This window comes from Camelus ferus, chromosome 3 (assembly GCF_009834535.1).
Source record: "Camelus ferus isolate YT-003-E chromosome 3, BCGSAC_Cfer_1.0, whole genome shotgun sequence".
Taxonomy (NCBI): domain Eukaryota; kingdom Metazoa; phylum Chordata; class Mammalia; order Artiodactyla; family Camelidae; genus Camelus; species Camelus ferus.
In genome coordinates this window covers 37,743,403-37,769,921 of record NC_045698.1, presented here as the reverse complement: position 1 = coordinate 37,769,921, position 26,519 = coordinate 37,743,403, and the positions used below count along the sequence as shown (strand labels likewise).

The window sequence follows — 26,519 nt, the reverse complement described above, 5'->3', positions numbered from 1 at the left end:
TCTCCTATGCACCAAGGGCTTGATAAACATTTTCTTCATATATATATTTTAAAATGCCATTGACACAACATTGTAAACTGACTATACCTCAAATAAAAAGAAAATAAAATGCCTAAGTTTATCTCAATTTGATGAAACCTTTCAAAGTTTGAATGTTAGAAGATTATTCACCCAAGCTTCTTGAAATGTGTCCTAATGTCTACAAGTATGCACAAGCCTGGACTTCCTCAGCCCTTTGTACCTGCCTGCATTGTAGCAATTGGCACATCTTAATGCTCAGTTCCTCTGTGTGTCTTCTACACTAGAATGCAAGCTCCTCAAGGCTAATTTATCATTTCTTTCCCAAGCACCTTGCTTGGTGCCTGGCAACAGTATGTACTTGGTAAAATCATTCATTCAGTCAGTCATTCACTCAATCATCATTTAAGGGCCTGAAACAGGTGAGTCACTCTCCAGATACTGAGCACATAGTGATGGACAAGGCTTCTAGCAGGGCCTAGTCCCTCCCCTGACAGAGCTCATAGCCCAGGGACTGGGTGTGGAGGTAAGCAATTAAATAATTATGCAAACAATTACCAAAAGGGTGAAATGAGTTAAGATAACACACTTTAGGAGAACAATGAGGGGACCAGTATTGTCCAAGGATCTGGCAAGGCTCCCAAGATGAAGTGACATTTATACTAAGACTGAAAGGATAAATCAGAGTCAGCCAGAAAGAGTGATGGGAAGGAGTATTTCAGGTAGAGGAAAAAAACACATGACAAGATCTGGTATTCCCAAATTCCTGACACATTGTAGTCTTCAAGATTCAGCAATGAGAAATTCAAATCCCCAGCAATTCTCAGGAATTCCCAAATCATAAGTATATTTTTAAAATAATCATGAGTGACCACAATACTAAGCAGTGAACAATAAACAGTGAATCATTTTTCAGTGATACAGTTACAACTAGCAGCTTCAAAGGCGTCTTGTAACTTCACTCTCAGAAAGCAGAACAATCTTTGGAGCTTTATACAAGCAGGGCTTAATGAATTTTTCAAAGAATGCCTTTAAGATATTAGGTCTGCCTGTTGAGAAACAAAAGCAAACAGAATAAGAGAAAGAGACAGACTTGCCAAAGAAATCAATACTGCAACTGTCATTATTAGAAGTCAAGTTTCAAATGGCTCCTCACTGTCAACTCATTGCGTGCCTCTCTCTTAAAATAAAATTGAAGTTCATTGGGGGCTAAGCAGTTCTGACACTGAGATGAAATGTACAATTGAAGAACATGAGATGAAAACCACCTTAAATCTAGGTTTTTATGTCCACTGGTTTGGTGTTTGAACTCATAAAATATTTTGCCAAGTGCTAAAGAAGGATTTCCTAAGAAGCTTCAGATAATGTACATGCTTAGAAGGCCACTAAATGGCTATATGTGTGTAATTAGAATTGGTACTAGAGACAGGGAGAGAAGGGAAAATAGCTTGATATTATATAGAATAATTGGTAGTATATATATATATATATCATATAGAGAGCAACTGGTACATATGATATAATATATAAAAAATATAATACAATTGTCATACACATATATATCATGTATATGTGTATGTATATATACATATATCTCCAATTATCATTATAATACCAGTCTATCTCCTCTTCAATTACAGGTATTTATATGTTGATTCTCCTCAAGGTTCTTAATTATTTCCCACATCTACCCCTATCCCGAATTGAAGAGAACAATTAAATATTAATAGGCCCTTAGTAATGGGAGTATTATATCCCAAAATGTTTAGCAGGAAACATAAAGCTTTTGTAGCTCTAAAATTGGTATATCTCAGAGTTACTCACCAACAAGCCAGCCCCTGCATTTATTTGAAACATGCCAAGAAATCTTAAACTTTTTGATGAGAACTCAGCTGAGCCCTTTGTCATTTCTGAGTCCCTAAACTGATCTACATATGGAGAGGGAAGATGTTCTTGCCAAATGTTTTGATCTACCTGAAATTAAAGTGAAATGCAATCTTTGGGGATTCAAGGGTGACTTTAAGCTGTCAACAAGCAACATCCTGGTTAAGGAACAGAACAATAGGAAAATACCACTCTCATGTCTCTGGAGAAATAGGAGGCTCAGATTAAGAGCAGGGTCTCCCATCTGCCACAGTGCTTAGAGCTCCGAGGAGTTTGGGGGCGGATCTGGAAAGTAATTGGGTAGCCAAGACTGTACTAGGCCAAGAAGGAAGGCAATCAGGCATCCGGGGCCTCCATCTCACACTCTTACTCAGGCTTTGCACTTGAAAATGCAGTACCTTTCACGGTTGGAAAGAAAAGACATGCCAGTGACAAAACTGGAATACTGCAGGGAAATTATTAACACTTGGCACTTTAGGTTTCCTGGGAGGATGTGTCACACATATTAAGTAGGCATGACACAGTTTAACAGTACAGCCTGGATGGGCTCAAGCTGTTCATTTAAAGTTCCAGGTACCATAAGGAAGAGTCCTTTTGATGGGGAGACCTTAGCAGCCACTGAAAAGGCTTCCGGGAAGAGAGGAGATGAAGGAAGATGCTCTTTTGAGGAAATCTCAGCCTAAACTCAGAAAGGCTTACAAAGATTCTCCTACCATACATTTAAAGGACACTTATGGGAATTGTGAGTGCTATTTTGCAGCAGGAAATTTTGCAGAAATGAAATTACATTGGAGGTAGAGTTGCACTGGAATTAACAAGCACAGAAAGCACTAAGTAAGTGATGCTGTTTTGCATAATCTGGGCATTGAGCAAATACACAGTAAGAGTATGGACTTACTCTACCATGCAGTGTGGTTGTTACTGGCACAAACTCTGATGTGAGGCAGACCTAGATTTCCCTTTTCAGCTCTGCCCCTTGCTAGCTGTGGGAACTTGGGCAAGTTACTTCATTTCTCTGAACTTCAGTTTCCTCGTCTGTCAAAAAGAGATTATTGCATTTACCTCATAGGGGAATCAAGAGAACTAAATTGTGCATCATATATAAAGAATCTGGTCTAGTGGCTGGCAGATGGTAGTGAATAAAAAGTCAAGATAGATGAGTATCAATAGTCTTCCCTTTCACTGTGTTCAGATTATTTTACTTCTGAGGTGACAGCAGAAGTACCAGTATTAGAAGTACTCGTAGTAGCAGTACTAGTCATAGTATTAACAGTCTGTAATATTAAGTACTTACTTATCATGTTGAGTACTGATCATATTATGATATGTTCCTCTATGCTTTCTATAAGTTCTTTAATATTTATACAACCTCATGTAATAAGAGGTAACCTACCCTTCGTGTGTTCAGAGGAACTCAGAGGTGAAAGAATTTGTCTGAGGTCACACAGAGCTAGGAAGATGATGAGCTCAAACTGAAACCTTGGTCTGTCTTACTCTAAAGCCTAGAATTTTCATTATGTGATTCCTAAATAGTAGGGAAACACTAGCGGGGATTAGTATTGCTGCCGACCAAGGGAGCTTAGAAATGCTGTCCAGGAGAGAAAGTATTTGAGCAGGGTCTTAGAGGATGGAGACCTGGACGACTGGGCCCATCAGAGGGAGCCAAAACACGGGTCTTCCAAAGCAGTCCCACAGCAACCACCAGAGAATCACAGGATGTTGAACTAACTCTTTCTGTTGCCCTGGAATTTTGGCAGAGATTCAAAGGCCAAGAACAAAATAGCAGATACCACATATCTGCAGAGTCTCAAGTAGGGTACTAAACTATATCAAAAAGATTAGGAGAGAACTGGGCCCAAGCCAGTGCTTCCAGAAATAGGTAATTACCCCTCCAACTATATAAAGGTTGGGGTTGAAAAAAATCAAAAGAAAAAGTCGCTGAGTATTTTACTTCTCCCCGGATGAAGGCAGGAAAGAGTTGCGGCCTCGCTTCAAACCTGGTGCAACAGGTTGAAAAGGGACTAACAGGAGAGCTTGACACACTTCTCCAGGATTCTGGAGGACACAGGGACTGGTGTTTGGAAAACATCTGAAGGTGAAAGACTGGACAGTGAAAAGGTGAAAGAAAGACTTTGTTCTTTTGTAACAAAGAACAGGAGAGCTGGGTGGGATGTGAGGTGTTTCTTCACCCGTGCCTTGGCAAAGGGGTTCATTTCTCTATTTCTAGATGTGAATCCTCAAGAAAAAAACCCACTCTGACTCAATCCAAAAGAGATCCTCCTCAAGGGACTTCAAGTCCCCTGCAGTGAAGTGGTCCTGGAGAAGCCCAAGGGATGAGGTGGACAGTTGTAAAGTGATCAGCAGATGAGAACTATTACTCATTAAAATTTACTGCAGCCTTAGATCTTGAGCAAAGGATCTCACAAATGTATCCCCCAAAAGAAAGAGCCACCAGTCACAAGTCCCTCATCCAGAGGGTAGAAACACAGGTGACAAGTAGACTAGCCTGACTAGCCTTGCTCACTTTCTCCCTACTTGCTAATTGCCCTTTCTGATGCCTACATGGACAAGACCTTTTAAACTGGATCGAATACTTTGATTCTTGAAAGTTAATTGGAGTCTTTTTTATTATGTAAGAGTGACTGGAAAAGATAGTTCATTCAGGCACCAGAACAATGCTTTATGTAGCCTACATATGAGAGCGAGTTAGAAAGTATAAAGTTGCTTTTGGTCTTGTATTCTACTGAGACCAGCTAATAGAATAAAACATCGGTGAGAACTGTTGCAGTAATAATAACAATAATATAATAAGTCCATGCAAACTCTTTACCTACCACATATTTTCGTCATCTTTTTGCCAAGTCTCTTCATCAATTCATGTAGGCTTTGGGTTTGATTTTTGTCCTTAGTCACTTTTCTTGTTAAGTTCTACAACCTGGTGTGTCACATAGATTCCTCTCTTTTATCACCTCTCAAACTGGCTTAGTTTTGCCACATCCATACTAAACATTGTCTGAATGACATAAAGGAGAAAATGGTTTTTGGTGAGGGGGTAATCTGTGATGAAATCTGAATGCTAGGTTGGGTCCTTATTTTGAAGGGATATGAATGCCATGGTAAAAAATTATTTTTTCCCTTCGCAGATCTAAAGAGATTCTGAAGGATTTTAACCTGAGCGGTGACATATAATTATATTTAGGGGTTTCCAGCTTTGATCATTTTTGGCAGGAAGTGTGAGGAATATACTGAATAAGGAAGAAACTAGAAATAGGAACATCAAGTAAGAGGTAACCCTGAGATAAATAGCCTATAAAATTAATAGAAGAAAAATTAAAATTCTCCAATGACCTATCTAAAAGCAGGTAATGAAGTGCAGTAAGCATGTTAATAATGAAGGAACAGACTAATAAATTGAGCTGGATCATCATCTGAAAATAAAGATTTTGATGTGAGCTGCAGAATATGTATTGACTGATAAATTGGTATTCTGGTGCTTGAAACCATCACAAATTTTATTTTCATGCATTATTTTGGAATCCTGGATTATAAATTTCAGTGCAATTTTCTGTCTCATGGACTTAATTCAGAGGGCATGGATCTTCTTACAAGGTTAGGAAAATTAAAAATGGCTTCAAGTCTCCTAACCATCTGCTGTCCTTTGGCCAAAAAGAAACTACCTTCCCCTCTCCCACCCAAGGACTTTTACAACCAAATGGCAAATACATTTTTAATGAATCAGTATTTCTTTTTTTATTAAGCAGAAAGCTATTTGTATTTCACTCCCAGCTCCATCTGGAATGGTTCTTTATTTTACATTAGCTTTAACTTAAGTCTCATTATTTTTCACAAACATTTTCAAAACTTCTTTGAAAATAACGTTAAATGCTTGAGGGCATTAGCCAAGTGCAATTCCCTGAGAAACATCAAAGGAAAAGCTGGACTTACTGAGAACAAGTTTCCATTGTAATACCCCAAAGTAACAATGACGTTTTTGTTAGAGAAAGAGCATGAAAATATTCTGTGCCAATTAATATACCCTACCTTCTCCTGTAATTAAGGTGCCATCCGTTCCAGCCTCAGTCCCTGAGAGCCATCTGGTCACACACTCAACACCTTTTCACTTTGCTTCTCCAGTCACAAACGCCAGAAGGTACATCCTAGCACCTATTTTATCTTGGACACACTGTCTTTTTATGTCCTCATATTTATCATCAGCCTTTGTTAGGATCATTTCCTTGTAAATCCCAGGAGTAATTCAAATATTAATCTTAATATTACTATTAATACCATTTATTGAATGCCTAACATATGCCAGGTAACATGTTCAGGATTTTCCTACACTATTTCCATTTAACTGCACAACAAACCCAGGATATAGAAATACTATTTCCAGTTTACAAATGATAAAACAAGCTTAAAGAGATTTAATAATCTGCCCAAGTTCCTATAGCTAGTGAGAAACCTAGCTGGGATTAAATCCAAATTAGGGCTCTGAAGTACTGAGCTGTTCTGCCTCCAATGCCTAGGGAAACCACAAGGACTTCCTGTATTTTTGACACAGTTCTGACCATGAGGATAAATTCCTGTGTCTGGGCTGAAATTTTTCACTCCTAGTAAGGATTTTATTAAATGATTCCGTAGATTGAACAAGAAAAGTTCTGGAAACTTATTCATGAGAAAAAAAATGTTGCTACACTTTGAAGGAAAAGTTATTTGAGTTAGAATCTTCAAAGTACCCCAAAGTAATCTAGACAGACAGCTCTTAGGTGAAACTGACCCACCTCAACTGAGAAACAGAGTGCGAATTAGTTAAGGTTATAAATTGCACTCTACCCCAACTCTCTGAGTCAGTTCCAAGGATTTAGGTTATTAATGTCAGGTAGTCAATTTCTAATTCTTCTTACTATTCAAGGCAAATTAAATCAACAGTATAGAGTACTCTTTCTCTAGTGATAAAATACTATTCCGTGTACTAAACCTTTCTGCTACAGCATTGCATGGGGCACAGCAGGATGTGAAAATCTACAGGTAATTCAACACATTCAGGTTTGTACTAACTTTCAGCATTTGTTCCCACTAGGTATTTTTGCTCAGTTAGATGTATTACAACATTAACTGATTTGCACTTTCTAGCCTATGCCAAGCTCTACTCATCCACTGATGGATGAGTTTGAGAAGCCAGAAAAGCTAAGAAGAAAAGTTAAGAACAGAAATCAGTGGGAGAAAGAGGACACCAGAAAATCTAAGCACTGAAATGCCACTCTTGAGTACTGGGAGTCAGTGATACCCTCCATTTTCAAAATTAGAGTGCTAATTAGCTCAAGATGCAAAGCTTTTGACTGGGCCTTGGAAACACTAAATCCTCTTCCTGACACTGACTTATTTTGTGTCCTGTGCTTGTCACATAACCTTGCTGAACTTCAGTTTATTCATTTGCAAAATGGAAATAATAATATGTATAGTACAGAGGTGTTGTGGAGTTTAATTAGCATTTCTGAAATACTTTGAGATAATCAGATGAAAGGTGTACTTGAAATTTACAACAATAATTATTATTTTTTATTGTACATAACCATTTCAAAATATAAGAAGCTATTGGATGTTGTTTTACCATCATTTAACACATATGATAGCAAAAACCTGTTTCTGAAAACCATGCTCTTATGGTTGATATGAGTTGCTCATTTGTAGATTATTCTCAAAGAAATCAAACTGGGAACAACATGTGAAATAGGATAACTAACAGGAATAGAGAAAGGCATAACAGGTAAGTATTGGTTTGACCAGTTAGAGTAGACACACCTAACAGTTGAAGTAAACACAACAGCAGAAGGGATAATTGAAGGAAACAAAGATACAGCTTGATTGCAAAACAATATAATGGTACTTCTATTTGAAATATGCTTTTCTTCTTAGGACCTCAAAGCAATTCACCAACATTATCTCCTTAATCTCCAGAAGGAAGAGAGCAAAGAGGAGTCCAATTTAAAGATAGATGGATGGAGACTTGGTGACTAAGTGGCTTGCCCAAGGTCACTGAGTCCATTGCTAGCTGGAGGATCTAGGCTGTCCTTTTTCTGAATCAGGTCAAAGAGGTTGACAGAGGTGGGGCTGAGACTGGAACTCAGGTGCTTTGTATCTAATAACTGTGTGATGCTACCTCTCCTCAAATAAATGGGTAGAGTCTGAGGATAAAGGCATCTTACAAAAGAATCCTCTAAAAAATCTAAATAAAAGCTCCATTTATGCTTAAGAGATTCTGTAAGGCTGAGAAGGTCTCTCCTAGATTAACAGAACCTGGGAAAGCATGCTTCTTATTCCACTGTTTAATTGCTGCAAGTTCTATTTCTATCAGTGATGGTACAGATTTCAAGGAGTTTTATATTTTAAGGTCCATCTCAGGTTACTGGGGAAAAAAAATAGTCTCCTGCAGAAGGTGACTGGAACTTTAGAATATGTTTAGTAAATTATTTATTTCATACCAGGAAATTTTCAAAGTGCCTGATTCCAGTCCAAGTATCAGAAAGCACCAGCACGTATTCACCTCAGATAAATCAGACCTTGAAACTCTCTTTCCACATATGCCTACTTTTTGGCCTCATAAACATCCTAAACACAATTTTCACCCAAACATACAAGACACAGAATGTGGGAGAAATCCCATTAATATTAGACTTGGGTATCTTACAGTATCTGAGACCACTTGACTGTCAAAAATCACCAAAAATGGCATTATCAGCTTTTATTTTATATTAACTTGACCAGGGTTGTTAGTAGAAGTATTTTAGGTAATTAGGATCCACCATGAGATAATGTCTTGATGATATTTCTGCATATTGGGCAAGTATTTCTCATTGATGTGCTATTTTCAAGTTTAAGGCATTCTTTCTCTCTCTCTCTAATAAAGGCATACTGTAAATTGTTTCCTGTAGAGACTCAGAAAATATATAAAATACAAAGACAATGGATAAAAAAGGAGGGGAGGTATAAAGGGCCAACTTACTGGAAACCCACCAGAAAAGCAATATATGAAACACTTCTCTAATAAGATCCAACACACTTCTTTGAGAAAAAAAAAATGAATTGATGAGGGATTTGATAAGGTCTAAGAAACACATCAAGGATTTGTTTACACACTTGCAAGTTGATACAAATATTAACTCTTATAGTTCCTTCTGTTTAATTCATTATGATTTAATTGGTATTTATTATTGAATAAATCTGTGAATAAAATTGTTTTCAGGGGTAATGTCTTTAATCGGGAATCAGTTTCAAACTTTCAAATCATCTTTTCTTTTTTTGTTTCTTTTCCTTTCTTTGTTAAGCAAAGACCAAAATCATGATTGTCTTTCATCTAGAACAGATTTAACAGTCCTATTTTACCTGGTTGGCTGCCTGTGACTCACTCCACTCAGGTTCACAGGGTTCTGGTTAATTAGTGGGGCAAGTTTCCACCCTGCATTATATCTCACAATCTCCAGCTTCAAGACTTGTATCAACTCTCTGGGCCAAACAATACAACAAACAGAAACTTGTAAAGAGTTCTTTTTCAAATAAACTCAGCTTCAAAATAACCAACACCCATACTAGTCTGCAACAGTTAGCCCTCTAATGCCCAGACACATCGTCAAACAGTACACTTATGACATAATCCAGAGTTAATAATCTGACAGCTCGATTTCCTTGGAGATAAGTAAAAAGTATCTTTGTGTAACTTGGATTTTCCCAGTGATATGCAGGAATCTAGAAAAGGTATTGCACAGTAGGTTAAAAAAAAATGTCTCTTTGGGTACATTTTCTCGGCCAAAAGGATAAGTTGTATTAATTGCCAAACATTCAGAATCTTCCCTGCCTCTGCCAACTGGCATTGCTTTGGATTTTTCTATATTTCTATTTTTCTACAATGCTCATGCCAGCTACATTTCCTCCCCATGCATAATTCAATCCTGGGCTGGGGAAGGGAGAATGGCAATGTTCCTGCATCCAGAGGAAGAAATTATATCTGTGGAGAGATACAATTTAAAAACATAACTTATAAGAGAAAACCTAGATGACCTTGGGTATGGTGGTGACTTCTTAGTTATAACATTAGAGTCACGATCCATGAAAGAAATAATTTATAAGCATGACTTCATTAAAACCTTCTACTCTGCAAAAACAGTGAGAAAATAAGCCACACACAGGGAGAAAATATTCACAATAGACACATCTGAGGCCTGTTACCCAAAATATGCAAAGAAATCTTAAAACTCAACAATAAGAAAACAAAAAATCCAATTGAAAGATGAGCCAAAGACCTCAACAGACATCACACCAAAGAAAAAATACAGATGACAAATAAGCATATGTGCTCCACATCATATGTCATCAGGGAAATGCTAATTAAAGCAACAATGAGATGCCCTTAATGCTTACTAGAATGGCCAAAATCCACAAGATGGGCAATACCAAGAAATAGTGAAGATGTGGAGCAACAGAAACGCTCATTCATTGCTCATGGAAATAAAAAAATTTTTTTTTATTTCAAATACAGTTTAGCAGATTCTTGTAAAACTAAATATATCTTACCACACAAGGCAGCAATTATGGCTCCTTGGTGTTTACCTAAAGGACTTGAAAACGTATGTCCACACACAATCCTGCACACAGATGTTAACAGCAGTTTTATTCATCAAAACTTGAAAGTAATTAAGGTGTCTTTCAATAGGTGAATGGATAAATTAACTGTGGTACATTTCATTCCAGACAAAGGAATATTATTCAGTACAAAAAAGAAATAAGGTATAAAGCCACGAAAAGAAGGAAACTGAAATGAATATGACTGAATGAAAGAAGCCAACTGTAAAGGGCTACATACTGTATGATTCCAACCAAATGACATTCTGGAAAAGGCAAACGATGGAGACAGCAAAAAGATCAGTGGTTTCCACAGCTTGGGGGTGAAGAGAGGGATGACTAGGTAAAACACAGAGGATTTTCAGGGCAGTGAAAATACTCTCTATGCTACTATAATGATGAATGCATGTCAATACACATTTCTCTAAATTCATAAAATGTACACCACCAATATTGAACCCTAAGGTAAACTAGAGACTTTAGGTGACCATGGTGTGTCAGTGTAGGATCATCACTTGTGACAAATGTACCAGTCTGGTGAGGGATATTGATAATATGGGAGGGTATACACACGTAGGGACAGGGGGTATATGGAAAATCTACACATCTTCCTCTGAATTTTGCTGAGAACCTAACTTCTCTGAAAAAAATAAAGTCTTTACATACATACACACATGTACATATGTACATTCACATACACACTTCTCCAGTTTAAAGCTAGAGAACCAGTGGCTGAGAGCAGCATATAAAGGCCAGAACTCAGTTCACATTTATGATGATAAGAAACCCAAAAGGGTCATGCTAGATAAAGTCAGCACGAGCATGCCACTATGTTGATAAAATCCCATCTAAAACACAACATTCAGTTTTATTTACCCGCCTTAAAAAGTTACTTACGTTTAGTTTGCAAATAATATACAGGTACTCCAATATAATTCTGAGGGCACTCATGTAAAATCTTAAAATGATCTGATCTGCCTGCAAAATGTTGCATGCACTTGCTCCTGGGAGCTACAGCTAAAATATTTGCAAGTTCTAAGTCAAGATATCTTTCCTTGGAGGTCTTGAAACCTCCCATATCATAGTGTGAGGAGCCAGGGCACAGGTGGGATGTGTTTCCATTAAGAACAAGGGCTGACTACCTGCTGCTTGGACTGCAGCATGCCCCAGGGAGGGGTCATCCTTGGCTCCAGTCCTTGGAGATCCAATATGGCCTCCCCAGGTATCTTGGATAAAGTCACCTAAACTTCATTATCAGTGTTTCTCTCCTTTCTTTGGGTTTTAAAATGTGAATAGGGCCAGAGCCAGACCATAACTGCTCTTTAGTTATCAATTTCCATCTCCTGGTTGAGGAGACTGCTTATTGGGGCAGGCAGGGGGATCACACCCGGGTCTACACTAACTCAGGAACTCAAATGTCAAGCAAAAGGAATCAAGGGCCAATCTCTCCTCACTTCCTGCAAATCTGCTTTGGCTCAGCTAGGTGTCCGATGGACTGAGTAATGTAATTACCCCATGGGAAACAGAAGATGGAACTGCGTTTAAATGCCATGGACTGATCCCATAAGCTCCAGTATTTATTTTAATAAAACATGGTTGTGCTTGTTTAGTGTTTGTATTTGTTTCAATAGTAATCAAAATTATATGGACTCTCATTTTCAATGAATGCAACTTAATCATACAGAAACGTATAATTAATTGGTTCAGTCGAGGAAGCCTTCAGTTCTCATACACCCTCTGGCCCCCTTGCCTCCCTCGTTTCCTCCCAATCTGCTGTTTTAGGCCATGAAGGCATTTAAATTGTTTTAGACTTTTTTTTTCTTTTGGCAGATATCAACTGGGACTTCTATGGTCCTCCAAAATTGACCATTCTGTCATTTGTACTCAAGTAAATATCCTAATATGAAGGTTTCTTGAGAATGTCCATTCAGGTTTATCAAATATAAAATTACATTGGGTAGAGCTCACATCCAGAGCACTGCAAAGGCCTATTCTAAGGCCTGTTGCTGCCTGTATTCATGATTTAGTGTTATGTGGGTAGGAGCTTTCATTCTCTGAGGAATTCTTGGCTTAGATATTAAATCATGATCAGCCACACACTCTGAGTGACACTTTTCTCATCTTCTTAAATCCCACATAAAACTCCCACTGAAATGATGAAGAAGACACATATGCGGGGAGAGGAGGGAAGGCTGACTTGGTATCCGTAGTGGTTCTTAACTAGCCAAAAGGAAATGCATTTTGTTTGCTCACAATGCGTCCATGCATGCAATCATCTCCCCTCCTGGAATCGACAACCCAATTTCAGTTCAGAAACTGGAATGGTTAAGCATCACACAGGCTCCAGAATACAGGCAGACAACCTCTATGAAAAGCACTCAGTTTTTCTAGAATTTAACATTTCAACTCTATGAATGTGCACCAAGCTCAATATGGCAAAATCCTACGCAGCCTGAAAACTCAGCAGTAGGCATTCAAGTCAGCCTGCCCAGTTGACAAGTGACTCAATACTGAAGCTTAATTGTCTCTGCTGTTTGCCAGTAACTGTAAGCAGGTACTTATCTTGGCCTCACTCCACTGGTTCCCCAGCATTTTTCAGTTGGGAAAGTAACTACATGAACTACAGTGGCTGTGCAAGATGAAAATAGGTGTATTATCATTGGCATTTTGGACAAGCCTTTGGCATTTTACTGCTCTGGCAAGGCACACCAGAGCATTACGCTGTGTGTGAAGAGATTGGCCAAGATGATGAAATGTTGGCCTTTCTCCAAAATTTCAAGTGGTTTACACCCAGTATCGGCTAGGAAGGCATTTGTTCACACATGGGTTGACATTCTCAGCTTAAAAAAGCCTGGGAACTTACCTTCTTTCACTCACTCACACTCTTATCCACATTTACAAATACAAACCTTGATGTTTCTAGCAGGAGGATAAATCATGCGGTAAACTCACAAGCTACTGATTAGTGATTTATGTGACTGAATAAGATTCAACATTTGAATTTTGAGTCATGAAACACTGGAGGTTTTGCAATGTAAGAAAACCAATGTCTTTTTTAGATAAGTTCTCCATTTTTCTGTTATGTCTTTAATATTTTAGAACAAATAAAATCCACAGGTAACTACCAAAAATTATTTTAATATTTCCAACAACCCTCTCTCCCCACAAAGATCCTACCAAACCACTAACAGGTAAAGGAATGACTATGTGTTTTACCCTGCCCCTCCCTTTACTTCACTCTCCTCCCAAGAACTGACTATGGGAAATAAACCAGCAGTAATGCGGGAGCCATAAGATAACTGATCACCTGAATAATCAAGAGCAAACTAGCTCTCAGAAGGAAAGAGCTCCTTCGTGTTGGGTGAGGGGCTGCTATGCTTCTACACAATGCTTCTTGATTAGAAGGAACTCTGTTCTATGAAACAATAAGCCTGACAACTGTTGTGTCACAGAATTGGGGACTATGTCAGGCCATCAGTGACCTTGACCTTTTGGGGGTTCAGTTTCTTCACCAGTAAAGGAGTCAGTTTAAATTTTTTAAGTACCCTAATAACTCTGAATTCCTTCTCACAATCTTTGGACTGCCATTTGTTACAATGACTTTGCTACTCTACTTTACTGAAAGAACTGGGGAGTTAAATTCTCTCCTATTTTCGTCTTTGATTATCTACCTTTGGGAAAATGTCTTATTTGCTAATACAGTGGTGGAGCAAAGATGGTGCATATGCCTCCTAAGCCCTTTTCAGAAAGACAAATGCATTTTCATTCCAGTCTTTCCATGCTAATGAGTCCTTTATGGCTTTTAGAATCAGCACAGCATATCTCTGATATCAGAAATATGTAGAAATGTCTTGGCTATCGTAAGCAGTGCTGCCATGAACACTGGGGTGCGTGTATCTTTTTGAATTAAGGTTCTCTCTGGATATATGCCCAGGAGTGGGATTTCTGGATCATATAGTAAGTCTATTTTTAGTCTCTCGAGGAATCTCCATACTGTTTTCCATAATGGCTGCACCAAACTACATTCCCACCAACAATGTAGGAGGGTTCCCTTTTTTCCATACCCTCTCCAGCATTTATCGTTTGTGGACTTTGAATGATGGCCATTCTGACAGGTGTGAGGTGATACCTCATTATAGTTTTGATTTGTATTTCTCTGATAATTAGTGATATTGAGCATTTTTTCATGTGACTATTGGCCATCTGTATGTCTTCATTGGAGCATTGCTTGTTTAGGTCTTCTGCCCATTTTTGGATTGGATTGTTTGCTTTTTTCTTATTAAGTTGTATGAGCTGTTTATATATTCTGGAAATTAAGCCCTTGTCATTCTCATCTTTTGCAAAAACTTTCTCCCATTCCATAGATTGTCTTTTTGTTTTGCTTATGATTTCTTTTGCTGTGCAAAAGCTTCTAAGTTTAATTAGGTCCCATTTGTTTGTTTTTACTTTCTTTCTATTGCCTGGGTATAGCCAAGACATGGAAACAATCTTAATGTCCATTGGCAGATGACTGGATAAAGAAGCTGTGCTATAGTTATACAATGGAATACTACTCAGCCTTGACCCTCACACCTACACTGGTCTTGCGTTCTCCTGACTCAAGGACCCTGGATTTATTTTGGAATTTTGGCCCCATACACTTGTCTTTTGGAACACTCCTTGATGCTAACAACCCTCATCTCTAGGTACAACTGGACACTCAAACTCAAGCTTTATTCTACCTCAGATCACAGAAGTGCCTCTCCTGTTCTAATTCCAGCCCCAGAGCCTATGCCAATCACAGGTCCTTTGTTTTGTGCTCTGACAATATCTGACTGGGACTATTGCGGGGGGTTGGCCCCCATTCAACAGTGAACAGGCTATGAGACCAATCAGCCCACAAAGGCTATGGCTGGGCGTTGGGCTAAATTTACGGAATCAGTACATCATGGCAGAAGAAAGAATGCAGTCTGGCTGGGGATTAATAAACCAGTTCTTCCAATTCACCTAAGATGCATTTCGTATATAGATGGAAAGGGAGGGGAAGGGAAGGGAAGGGAAGAGAAGGGGAGGGAAGGGAAGGTGGAAAAGAAAAAGCTATCCCAAAGATAAACAGATTCATATCTGCTCCTTTACTACTTACCCATCCCAAAATCATCCCATATTAGTGGTTCTCAACTTTTGTTATACATTGGAATCATCTGAAAAGCTTTCAAAATACTGATGCCTGATCCCCTTCTGCAGATTCTTATTTAATTGGTTTAGGGAGCAGCCCAGATACAGGAATATTTAAATACTCAACTCTAGAATTTAGTGTTTCTCAAAATTTAGTATACATAAGAATCACCTGGTTATTTTGTTAAAATGCAGATTCTGATACAGCAGCTCTCTGGTGGAGCCTGAGAGTCTGCATTTCTAACAAGCTCCCAGGTGCTGCTGATGCTGTTGGTTCACAAACAACATTCTGAGCAGAAAGACAGAACCTAATCCCGAACACCTGAGAAGCAACTCACCATATTTGCTAAGAAGATTTTTCTACCTGCAATTTGTTGGTGCACAACAACAAAAGCCAGTGGAAACCCACTTCTCCATTCCCCACTGCAGTTTTACAAGCTAATTTCTAAGGACGTGTAAGGTGCAATGTTAGGACTCAATCTATCCATAATTCCTTTTACCTCCCTTCTTCCTGAGAGCCATCGTAACTGCTCTCCACATCATTAGGCTGAGAGTATCCATGGCAACAAACCCTCTCACAGCTTCTCTACAAACAGAAAGTCTACCAAAACCAAATAGAAATAAACCACAAATATCTACTGTGCAAAGGGCTATGGGAAAATGTAAAGACATACAAGCCATTGTCCCATACTTCCTTCTTGTCTGTTGACAAGGTCTGTATAGAAAAACAGGGCCTATCATTCAGAGCAGAAGTGCTCAGGGTCAATGAGTGGTACTGGAAGGGAGGGCTAGATGAGAAGAGAGCTGAAAAATGCCCCTGTAGGTTGGGCAATTAGGGATGGGGTTGGTGTGGTTAGGAGAGTCTCACACAGGAGAACTTAAGCCACTCAAGACATGTGGAGGGTGCAGGTAGGGAACCAGGGGGAACCACTGTAGTGAGAGTTAAATTGGTACCACCATAGGATGGAGGGAGCAGAACCAAGGTGGGGGCCAAGGACAGTAAGAAAACCACTTCAACTGGGACAGAAAGAAAAGCCAGAAATTACTAAATTCTAATCTTTTGAGGCCCTTTGATTTCTTTAGGGCTAGTACCTTGAAACATGATGTCAAGTTGAAGGATAATTAGATACCATGAATACTCACAGATTTTAAGTCTACACATCAGGGTTTCATATAATAACAGCAAAACCTAATAGTCATTATGCACTTTATATGTGCCAAGCATTGTTCTAAGTCCTTTACATATAAAGATCTATTTGATTCTCACAACAAATCTATAAAATAGGTACTATTACCATCATCACTGGAACATAACTGACATAAAAACAGGGGTTTTGTATATTTTGTTCATTCTTGCAATTCCCGGTGTCAAAACAGCAACTAAATCAACAAATCCTGATTCTGCAGATGAGAAATGGGAGCACAGAGAGATTAAATAATGTGTATAAAGTCATGGAGTCAATAAGCTGCAGATCAGGGACTTATACTCAGGTGCCTTAGCTTTGGTGCCCATGGATCTAACATCATGCCACAGGCCTCCAGTTTAAGAGAGGATATTTTGGAATCCATTATCTTTACTATGTTAAAGTCTAGTTAAGTCTTGTTGAGTCTAGTTTTTGCCTCCATTTGGTATGACTACAATTCATTCAACAACAACAACAAAAAAAATTCAATGAGAATTTGAGTGTTGAGACCTGGGTCTAGTATAGAAAAAGCAGTGTCCTTGTGCACACATAAGCTCTTTCATTCTTGCAATGACATGGAATGGTAAGTGTAATCAATCGCCTGAAGCTCAGAAAGGTTCCTCATGGGTCCAAATCACACAGCTAGTACCTCACTTTGAGAACTTGAACTCAAGTCCTCAGATTCTACTTCTGGTAATTTTTTAACTCTAAACTTGTCCCTTTGAGATATAAAGCTTTCTCTCTTTAATTCCTGATGACTTGCTTATTTATTTAAAACTATTGCTAAGACACTACATCTTTTCATTCATCTCTCAGTATACATTTATTGTGTGCCTGTTACCGTTATGACCTGGAGATACAGAAAGTCCCTGGCCCTCAAGGGCCCAAAGTCTAGGCTGGAGGACGAATATAAAAACAAAAACTAACAACAATAAATAAGATAGTAGCCCTACAGAGCTATAACTGAGGCCCAGGTAATAAAAGCAAGAATTCTTCTTGCAGGATCTTGGAAGGATTTTCAGACGAAGATCTCATATATCACATACCCAAAGATGCCTTCTTAACAACAAGGTGGGGGCCACATGTGGCTGCCTTCTTTTTCCCTGCCCCCTCTACCCTATGTTCTGGTCACCCAGTTTAAAGTCATCCACTTTTATAACTCCTTAGTGCCTCTGCTCATCCTGGATGCCCTTCAGTTCCTTGCCTGCTGGGATCAGACCTATTCCTCTTTTAGAGACTGTGCAAGCATCATCTCTTTAATGAAAGCTCTCCTGACCACCACCCAATCATGCCTTCCTTTCCACCTGCCCTATATCCCATCTCATACTTATATCCATAAAATATTTATATTTCATTTCTCCTAAACTGTTACATGTTGGTCTCTCTCTAGAAGACTGAGTTACCTGCAGTCAGAGATCATATCTTCATTGACCATACCTTTGTCATCTTTTTCATCTCTCTGGCTAGACTGTGATTATCCCCAAGTGTTCTTTTAGTGATTTTCAGCAGATTATTAGTTCACTAGTTTCCAAATATACACTTGGATCAGTTGTATGTGACTGGAGGGTACAGAGTAGGTACACCATAACAATAGTAAGGAATCTGTGTCTGTGATGAACCAGAGGGCTGCAGCAGTAAATGAAACATTTATAGGCAGCGAGATCAGAGGTGAAGATAGAGTGATAGAGAGATAAACAGTAATAATGTCTGGCATTTGTATAGCCCTTTTATTAACCAAAATTCTTTCACATATCTTCCTTTATCTTTATAGAAATGATATAAAGTAGGGAGGAAACATGTCTACAGTTCATGGAAGGTGAAACTGAGATGTAGGGAGGTTGCATCATTTACCTATTATCTGTTTATGACCAAATAAGGACTGATGCATTGTGCATTTTTGATGCAGTCATTCAACTAATATATACATACTGGTAATACGTATACTTTATATACTAATACATATAAAGGCACCATACTTGTTCTGGTCCGTGAGTACACATAAATAAAAGAAAAAGTTATAACCCTCAAGAAGTTCACAGTTTAAGGAAAAATATCAGCAGGTAACTATACAATTACACTTCCATGTGGTAAGTGTTAATGTCATGGACTGAATGTGTCCTGCCCCAAATTCACATGTTGAAACCTAGCACCCAGTGTGATGGTATTTGGAGGTGGGACTTTGGCAGAGAATTAGATCCTGAGAGTGGAGACCTCATGAATGGGATTAGTGCCCTTATGAAAAAGACCCCAGAGGGCTCCATTCCCCCTTCATGTGAAGACACCATCTATGAACCAGGCGAGGGCCCTCGCCAAACACTGAGTCAGCTGGCACCTTGATCTTGAACTTGCCGACCTACAGGACTGAAAAATAAATTTTTATTTTTTAAGAGCCACGCGGTCTATAGTATTCTATGATAGCAGCCAGAACAGACAGAGTTAGCTACATAAAGTGATGTTTAAAGTATCATAGGGACTCACTGGAGCATTTAACCAGCCAGGGAGTGAGTTAAGCAAGAACTGGGATTGAGGGTGGGGAAAGAGGGACTCTGGTCAGCAAAGGCTTTCCTGGGGAACCCATGCTTGAAAAACATGCTCTAGTTAGTTAAGAAATGAATTAGAAGTTGAGAAAAGATCATTGAAGAAACAGGAGAATGTGTAAAGGCACAGAGTTACACAGAAAGATGGAGCAATCTTTCTCTAAGTGCCTTCATTAGCTCCTGAAATTGCCACCTCCCCATAAAGATTAGTTCTAGGGTCCATATCCTTCTGCACTAGAAGACTATTTGTTCCTGCTGTTTGGAGAACTGTCAGCAGTCAGCTTTTAGCTGTGAGCCCCTTCAAGAACTGCCTCAGCTGCAGAGCCCTCTCATCCAAGGTCATGTTCTTCCCCACGAATACCCACATCCAATAGTGGGTCAATGCAGGAATACAAAGTCCTGACCATCATGGTCCAATGCAAGATATCTATGAAGGACCATTTTAGCTACAAGTGTCCCTGTGGTGTTGGCTGAAGGTATAGTTATGCTTGCATTTCAGCTCAGTCTTCCCTTTTGCCCAATTCTGTTTCCCTCCCTTCTGTTCTACAGGTGTTGGCCCATGAGCTCTCTAACAAATATAGCAAGTTCTAATCTGTGTCTGAGAGTCGGCTTCCTGGGAAGCCTCACCCTCTGACATTTGGTACCAAGAATGCTCTAAGAATCCATGGAGGAAGATGTGGTTTCAGAGCTAGATACTTACTACTTTGCTGGCAGTGAGAAACCTCTCCCTGGTGGCACGTGGAACACAGACAGCCCTGGCACTAGGTAAAGGTCCAATTGCTCACACTTTCACTGGTAAGCTGAGATGGTATAAAGGTGGATGAGACGCACTAGCTAGTGTTATATGCTGCATTTGGAAAAAAGAGGTGATAGAAGCTATAAAAACAATGGAATGGTATGACTATTTTCTAAGCTTCTTCTCTGGAAGAAAGATAACAAAAGCTGAGAGAAATAGAAACAGAAAGCAGTTCTGAAAGTAAAGAGCCTTCATGGTAGCAAACAAAAAGGATCTCATTTTCTGCAGCAGGAAGGAATAGAAATCTGAGGACCAGGACTAGAATATAATCATCAGAGGAGCTAAACTATGAAGAGGTTAAACTCCTCATCAAGATAGATCTTCTGGGGGAGAGGTATAGCTCAGTGGTAGAGTGTGTGCCTAGCATGCACAAGGTCCTGGGTTCAATCCCCAGTACTTCTATTAAGAAATAAATAAATGAAACACTAATTACCTCCTCCCCACTAAAAAATAAAAAAATAATAATAATAAGTAAATGAAATTTAAAAAAAAAGACAAATCTATGTCAAGATTAGGGCCCTGGCTAGGACAGAATAGGACTCTGACACATTGGATAGATATCCAAGTGGAGGCCTGCAAAAATCCAAAATCCTTAAGAGTCCCCCAAACTCTGTAAGGCTGCAGAAGTGCTCGTTCCCCACCCACCATCAAAAGCTAACACACCTCTCTTTTCACAAGAAGAAAATGTAGAGGCCTTCCCTCTGCAAGACAATGTATGCCTTCCTCATGATATACCCCTATCTCCCATTCTGACCACTTGACTAATAGCTAAGGTTAAGTACAGCATAATCAAGCAAGAGACATACCAAGCCTAAGAAGGGAAGAAGGATAGTATATTTTCTTAGTATGCAGGATTTATACTGCAGGAAAGTGAAGACCAGGACTAGAATATAATCATCAGAGGATAAGTGTGAAAAGTGTTAATGTCATGGCCTGAATGTTTCTGCTCCCCTCTCAAAATTCACATTGAAAACTAGGACTCCAAAGACAGTGCAGACTCAGTTCTCTGTGCCTGGCCATCTACTCTGTGTAGAAAGAGAAGTGGCCCAAGTTTGGGCTACATGTATGGACTCATGGGCAATGGCAAATGGTTTGGCAGGCTGATTAGGGTCTGGAAAGAGAAAAATGGAAAAATTGGAGACAAGGAAAATCTAGGATAGAAGCATGTGAATGAATATGAGTGGGCAAAAACTATAAAGATCTTATATCACACAATCACAGCCACCAACAGAATCCAACACAGAGAAAGTACTAAACAATCATGTAGCCAAAGTGATTCAGCCAGTAACATGAGCCAGCCTTTGCCATTGTCCATCCCAAAGCTAACACAATGGGTGTGTGAACAGAGTAGCTGAGATAGTAAGAACGAAGGCTATACAAATGCCCCACAGAATAGATTCTCCCTTACCAAGGCTAATTTAACTATTGTTGCTATTGAATGTCCAACCTGCCAGAAATAGAGACCAATACTGACTTACTGTTGTGGCATCATCCCTGGAAGAAACCAACTTGCCACTTTGGTTTGCCTTTCTTGCTAGCAAGAGCTTAGCCAGCACCACTATCCAAGGGTTTATGAAGTGTTTGATCCATTGGTATGGGACCTCATATAACACTGCATCTGGGGAACTCATGATAGAGCAAAACAGATGTGAAAGTTGGCCCATAGTCATGGGACCCTCTGACATGCCTCACCACACAGAAGCTAGTAGCCTGATAGAGCATCTCTCTCAGAAGGTACAGCTCAAGTTCCAGCTCAGTGCCAGTGATTCACCAGGATGGAGTGTCATCCTCTAGGACTAGTATACGCTTTGAATCAAAGGCCTTCATATGATACTATATCTCCAAAAGGAAAAATAACAGTTTTAAGAATTGAGGAGTGGAAACAACATGGCCCCACCTCTCATCTTTCCCAGTGACCTGCTTGAATAATTCATTCATCCCTTCTCTGCAACTCTGGGTTCTGTGGGTCTACAGATCTTGATTCTTAAAGGGAGAACTTTTTGGCTAATGGATGCAGTAATAATCCCTTTGTATTATAAGCTCTGACTATAGCGTGGGCATTCAGGCTCCTTGTGCCAAGAAACCAGCTGGCAAGAGGATGAGTCAGCATTTTGGCAGAGCAATTGGGACTGGGGCTGCTATTTTCACAATGCGGCATGGAGGAATAAGTCTGGCACCCAGGTGATCCAGTTGGGCATCTCTTGGTCCTCTCTTGCCCAATTATAATGGCAAATGGACAAGCACAGGAATCCTGGTTTGAGAAGGCCTGGGTAACAGGGCTGAGACTACTCAAGACTGAGGGTATCGGCTATGCCACCAGGTAAGTGACTGAGATTGACAGAGATGGAAGATGAGAGAGAGAAAAATCTAGAATCAATAGTGGAGGAGGGAGTATCAGTTGTGACTTTGAGATCAGCTTGTAGAATTGGACTATATGTGGCCCACTAACTTCCTGTCCTCAGTTTGCCCCAACAGAAGTTTAGCAACATCCTGAAGAGCTGTTTCTAAATGTATACTGAGAAGTGAGTCTGAGCTGAGCAAGCAGTAGGCTGTGGCAGACACCACCCAGACCCCTCCAGACCTCCCTTCAGTAAAAAATTATTGTCCCAGCTATTTGGAGTGCTGCCAGCAGACAGCCTCCACTGCAGAGAGAGCACTCACTCAAGGCCATGACCTTGCTAGGGTACCCACGTCTCATGACTGACTGACTGAGGAATATAAAGGCCTGGCCATCCCAGCCCAACTCAGGACAACTTTGAAGGGCAATTCTAGTTCCAGAGATCCCTGGGGAGTTGACCAAAGCTGTCGCTGGGTCTGTGTCTCAGCTCAACATCTTCTTCTTCTCAATCTTGTTCCCTTGTTCAGCCTTCCAGACATGTGGGTCCCAAGGAGACTCCACAATAAAATTCTGTGCTCTAAACTCCATCTCAGAGTTTCTCAGTGTAACCTAACCTGTGACAGATGAAGAATGACTGTGGAGAGAAATAACAAATTCTGAGTCATTTGCCTGTTAGGGAAAGAAAGAACTTTTTATTTCTGGAAGCAGTGTGGTAGTAGGGTGTTAAGGAGCCAAAAATAAAGTTTGTTGACGGAAGTGAGGGGGGAGTGAGGCTGTCCAACTTTGTATTCCTCTCCACTAGAAGTTCTGTCAAGATGGAGGGGGTGAGGAGTGACACGCGGGTCTCAGGAAAGAGAAAAATTGGCCACGTGATCTGTATATTGTGCAGATCTATGGTGTCATGAAGAAAGACGCCTTATAACAGTTTCTGGGTTTCTCCTCAACCAGGATGATAAAGCTTTTACTTGCAGTGGAGAAGAGGCTCAGGAAGGCTACCCTGGGTCAACTCCAGTGAGAGGCCTGCCATTTTGATAGAAAAGACATAGGCATATCCTTTCCTCCACTCTGACAGCTCTCAGAGACAGCACTTGACCCCAAAAGCCCAGAGACCCAGAGAATTACCGGGTCATGAATAAGAAAGCACAGGAAAGAGTGCAGCCGCCAATGCCTTAATAGAGATTGCAATTGGCCAAATTTCCAGCCCAAATGACCATAATCTTGGCAGACAAGTAGAATTCTGAGGAGAGACGGAAAGCTTCCAATGTTTATGTATTTTTCTACATGGGAAGAGTTTGCTGATTTTAGGAAGGGTGGGCCCCCCAAGGCTAGCTGCCTGACTCCGGTGATTACTCTGAGCCTTAAAGCTTTGGAAATTCACTTTTAACATTTCTTGTCTGAGATTTAACGCACAACAGGCAATGCATTTGTTTCCTCCCAGAGGACCTAGCACATGTGACTGTCTCTTGAGAAAGGCAATTATCACCTCAAGGTGGTCTGCCTGAAACGCTTCTTAATACTGGCTTAGAGGAAGTGAGCCCACGTGACTGTCTCAGGAGGCTCATCGCAAGACTGGGAAACAAGCAGTGTGAAGAGTTTTCACAAAATGCTTCTCAGGAAAGCACACACTCTTTGAAAACCCAGAAATTATTTTTCCTAAAACCTCTGGTTTTCATTTATTTCTAATAACAATTTCCAGGCTACCAGAATTTCTATCATTTTGTTATTATCCACTTCAAACTCATTTCTTTGCAGGCTGCAATCATGCTTACTCTCTATGATAAATGCACAGAGCTACCCATACTCAGGTGGCTCCTGGAAAAGGCATATTCTTGATGTGTAAGGTGGGATCTTTGGAAGTTATCTTAGGACTGAAAAGGGACACTGAAATGGTGGGCAAGGGATTGAGAGGATGTGCTTCTAGTGCTTTTTCTCTGGAGGCCATGATTCCATGGCTGGGTATCCCTTTCTGTAGGATTCCAGGCCAATATTGCCTCCTCCACCATGTACTCCACACCAACCCCGTCTGATTAAACCTCTCGTGAATCTGTAGCTCAGGACACTTGTTTTTCTTCTATCATAGCACCTACTGTTCGTGGCACTCTTTCCACTTCCTCAAGGACAAAGACCTTGTATTCTATATCTTAGATTTAATTAAGGCGCCTTGCATACATTAAGTATTGTTTACGTATTGTTGAAATAAACCCAAGTGATGTGATTGTGCTACAGGAATGGATCTTCCGAAAGAGAGAAAAGTGCAGAATAGGAAGACATAGTACCTCGTGATTTGAAAAAAGACTTAAGCCACCTCTTGGGATTTCTATATACTCACTGGATGTAAGCAATTGGCCTTTACTATAATGTTTCATTTCAAAATTAAATGCTTGTTTTCCACCGATCTTTTTCAAAAGAAATAACATGAAAGATGAAGGTGGTAATGTTTGTGAGGTGCTCTAAGGTCCTTTTACAAAAGTCTTCAGATATTGTTTTTTTATTGAGAATAAAAACCTAGTTTCTCCTGAAAGACATTCACACCCACAGAAGCAAAGGGAAAGGGAAAGTTATGGGGGAGTTGATATATTAGCAATAAATCATGTAAGACTGAACTATACAACCTGTTAGGGAAATACCGAAAGCCGAGAGATGAGCTAAAGAAGCCTGCATATCTGTGTTGTTGGGAAACACACCAATAGCAAAGGGCATGGTGGGGGAGAGCAGGAAAACAGTACAGAATGTCATGTTACAGAACAAAAAGTAGTGTTCAAGTGAAGAAATATAATCATCGTGGAAATGAAAACTTCACAAGGTGAGCCAAGAGCAATTCTGAGGAAGCTGAGTTGCAGGTAAAAGGATCCAGGCTAGGGGAAAAAGAAGAAAAAATAAAACTGAGAGAGGAGGAAGAGGCAGAGAGAAGCTTAGGTAAATATTAGTCAAGTCAGAACAATGAGCTTTGCCTGGGAACAAGGGCTGCTGTTCATCTACCGACTCCCCAATGAGGATACAACATGGAAACCTGTCTTCCCTGCAAGCTGACTGCCCCCAGCCACTGCAAACAATGCTAAGTCCTAGAGAGGGGCAAAGAAATACCATCCAGCTGTCTTTGGGAAAAGACATATTAAGTTATTGGTTATCCAAAAGAAATCAAATTTATAGCGTGAAGTGGTAGGGATGGAAAAAAATATCCCTTAACTTGAGTTTGATTCCTAACCAACCCTATGAGAGGCAAAAAATCCACATGATGGTAATGTTTTCTGCAAGATATTATCATTCTATTGTTTTGTAATTTTCACTGATGGCATGAATTCTTTCTTTTCCCGCTGCGTCTCACTGCAACTCCTACCTCCTCTTATCAATCTGTTGCTACAATCACAAATGAGGCTCAGAAAACAGGGGCCCTCATGGCTTCTCCAAATCCCATCTTGTTGCTGTTCTCTCGGGCATCAGAGGCAGCTGACCTGAAAGAAGGCAGCTAAGGACAGGAAAGGGATGCAGTGTTAATCCTCAAAGGCTCAAACAAAAGTCTTCCCATTTTAAACTGCTAAGATCTATAAAAAGGTAGTAATTTTTCATTGCACCAAAGTTCATGGTAATAAATTGGTGATTACAGAGAGGAACAAAATTAACGACTTTCAACTCCACGTTCTATATTCTCCTTAGTCAATCCCTGGGCTTGACCTAACAGGAACATCTCTCATGGAAATTGCAGCATGATGAGACTAATGTCAAAGAATATTTAGTATCCACTAAACTAAATCCATCATTGACACATTAGTGTTATAGATTTAAGGACACTAAGATACACGTTCTTTCCAAAATGGTAGTGTCATTGTGCCTTTATATTTTTGTCCAGATTTTTATTCCATAGTTGTCTGGAACAAAGATCGTAGTAGCTAAGGTGAGTCACAAGACTTACAATATCACTTCGTTTGATATGCCTAGAACAGGAATTTATAAATTAAGTGCTTAAACTGACTGGTGTAAAGTTTAAAAGGACA

At 39.8% G+C, this 26,519-nt stretch overlaps 1 long non-coding RNA gene and 1 other non-coding gene across 2 annotated transcripts in view; one reads left to right on the top strand and one right to left on the bottom strand.

Moving 5' to 3' along the window:
- Positions 1–26,519, bottom strand: part of LOC116661167 — a 308,158-nt gene that overhangs the window by 35,190 nt on the left and 246,449 nt on the right. The gene's annotated exons all lie outside the window — the stretch shown is intronic.
- TRNAA-AGC lies at positions 20,520–20,591 on the top strand. Its single transcript has one exon. It is a non-coding gene; the product is annotated as a tRNA-Ala (tRNA).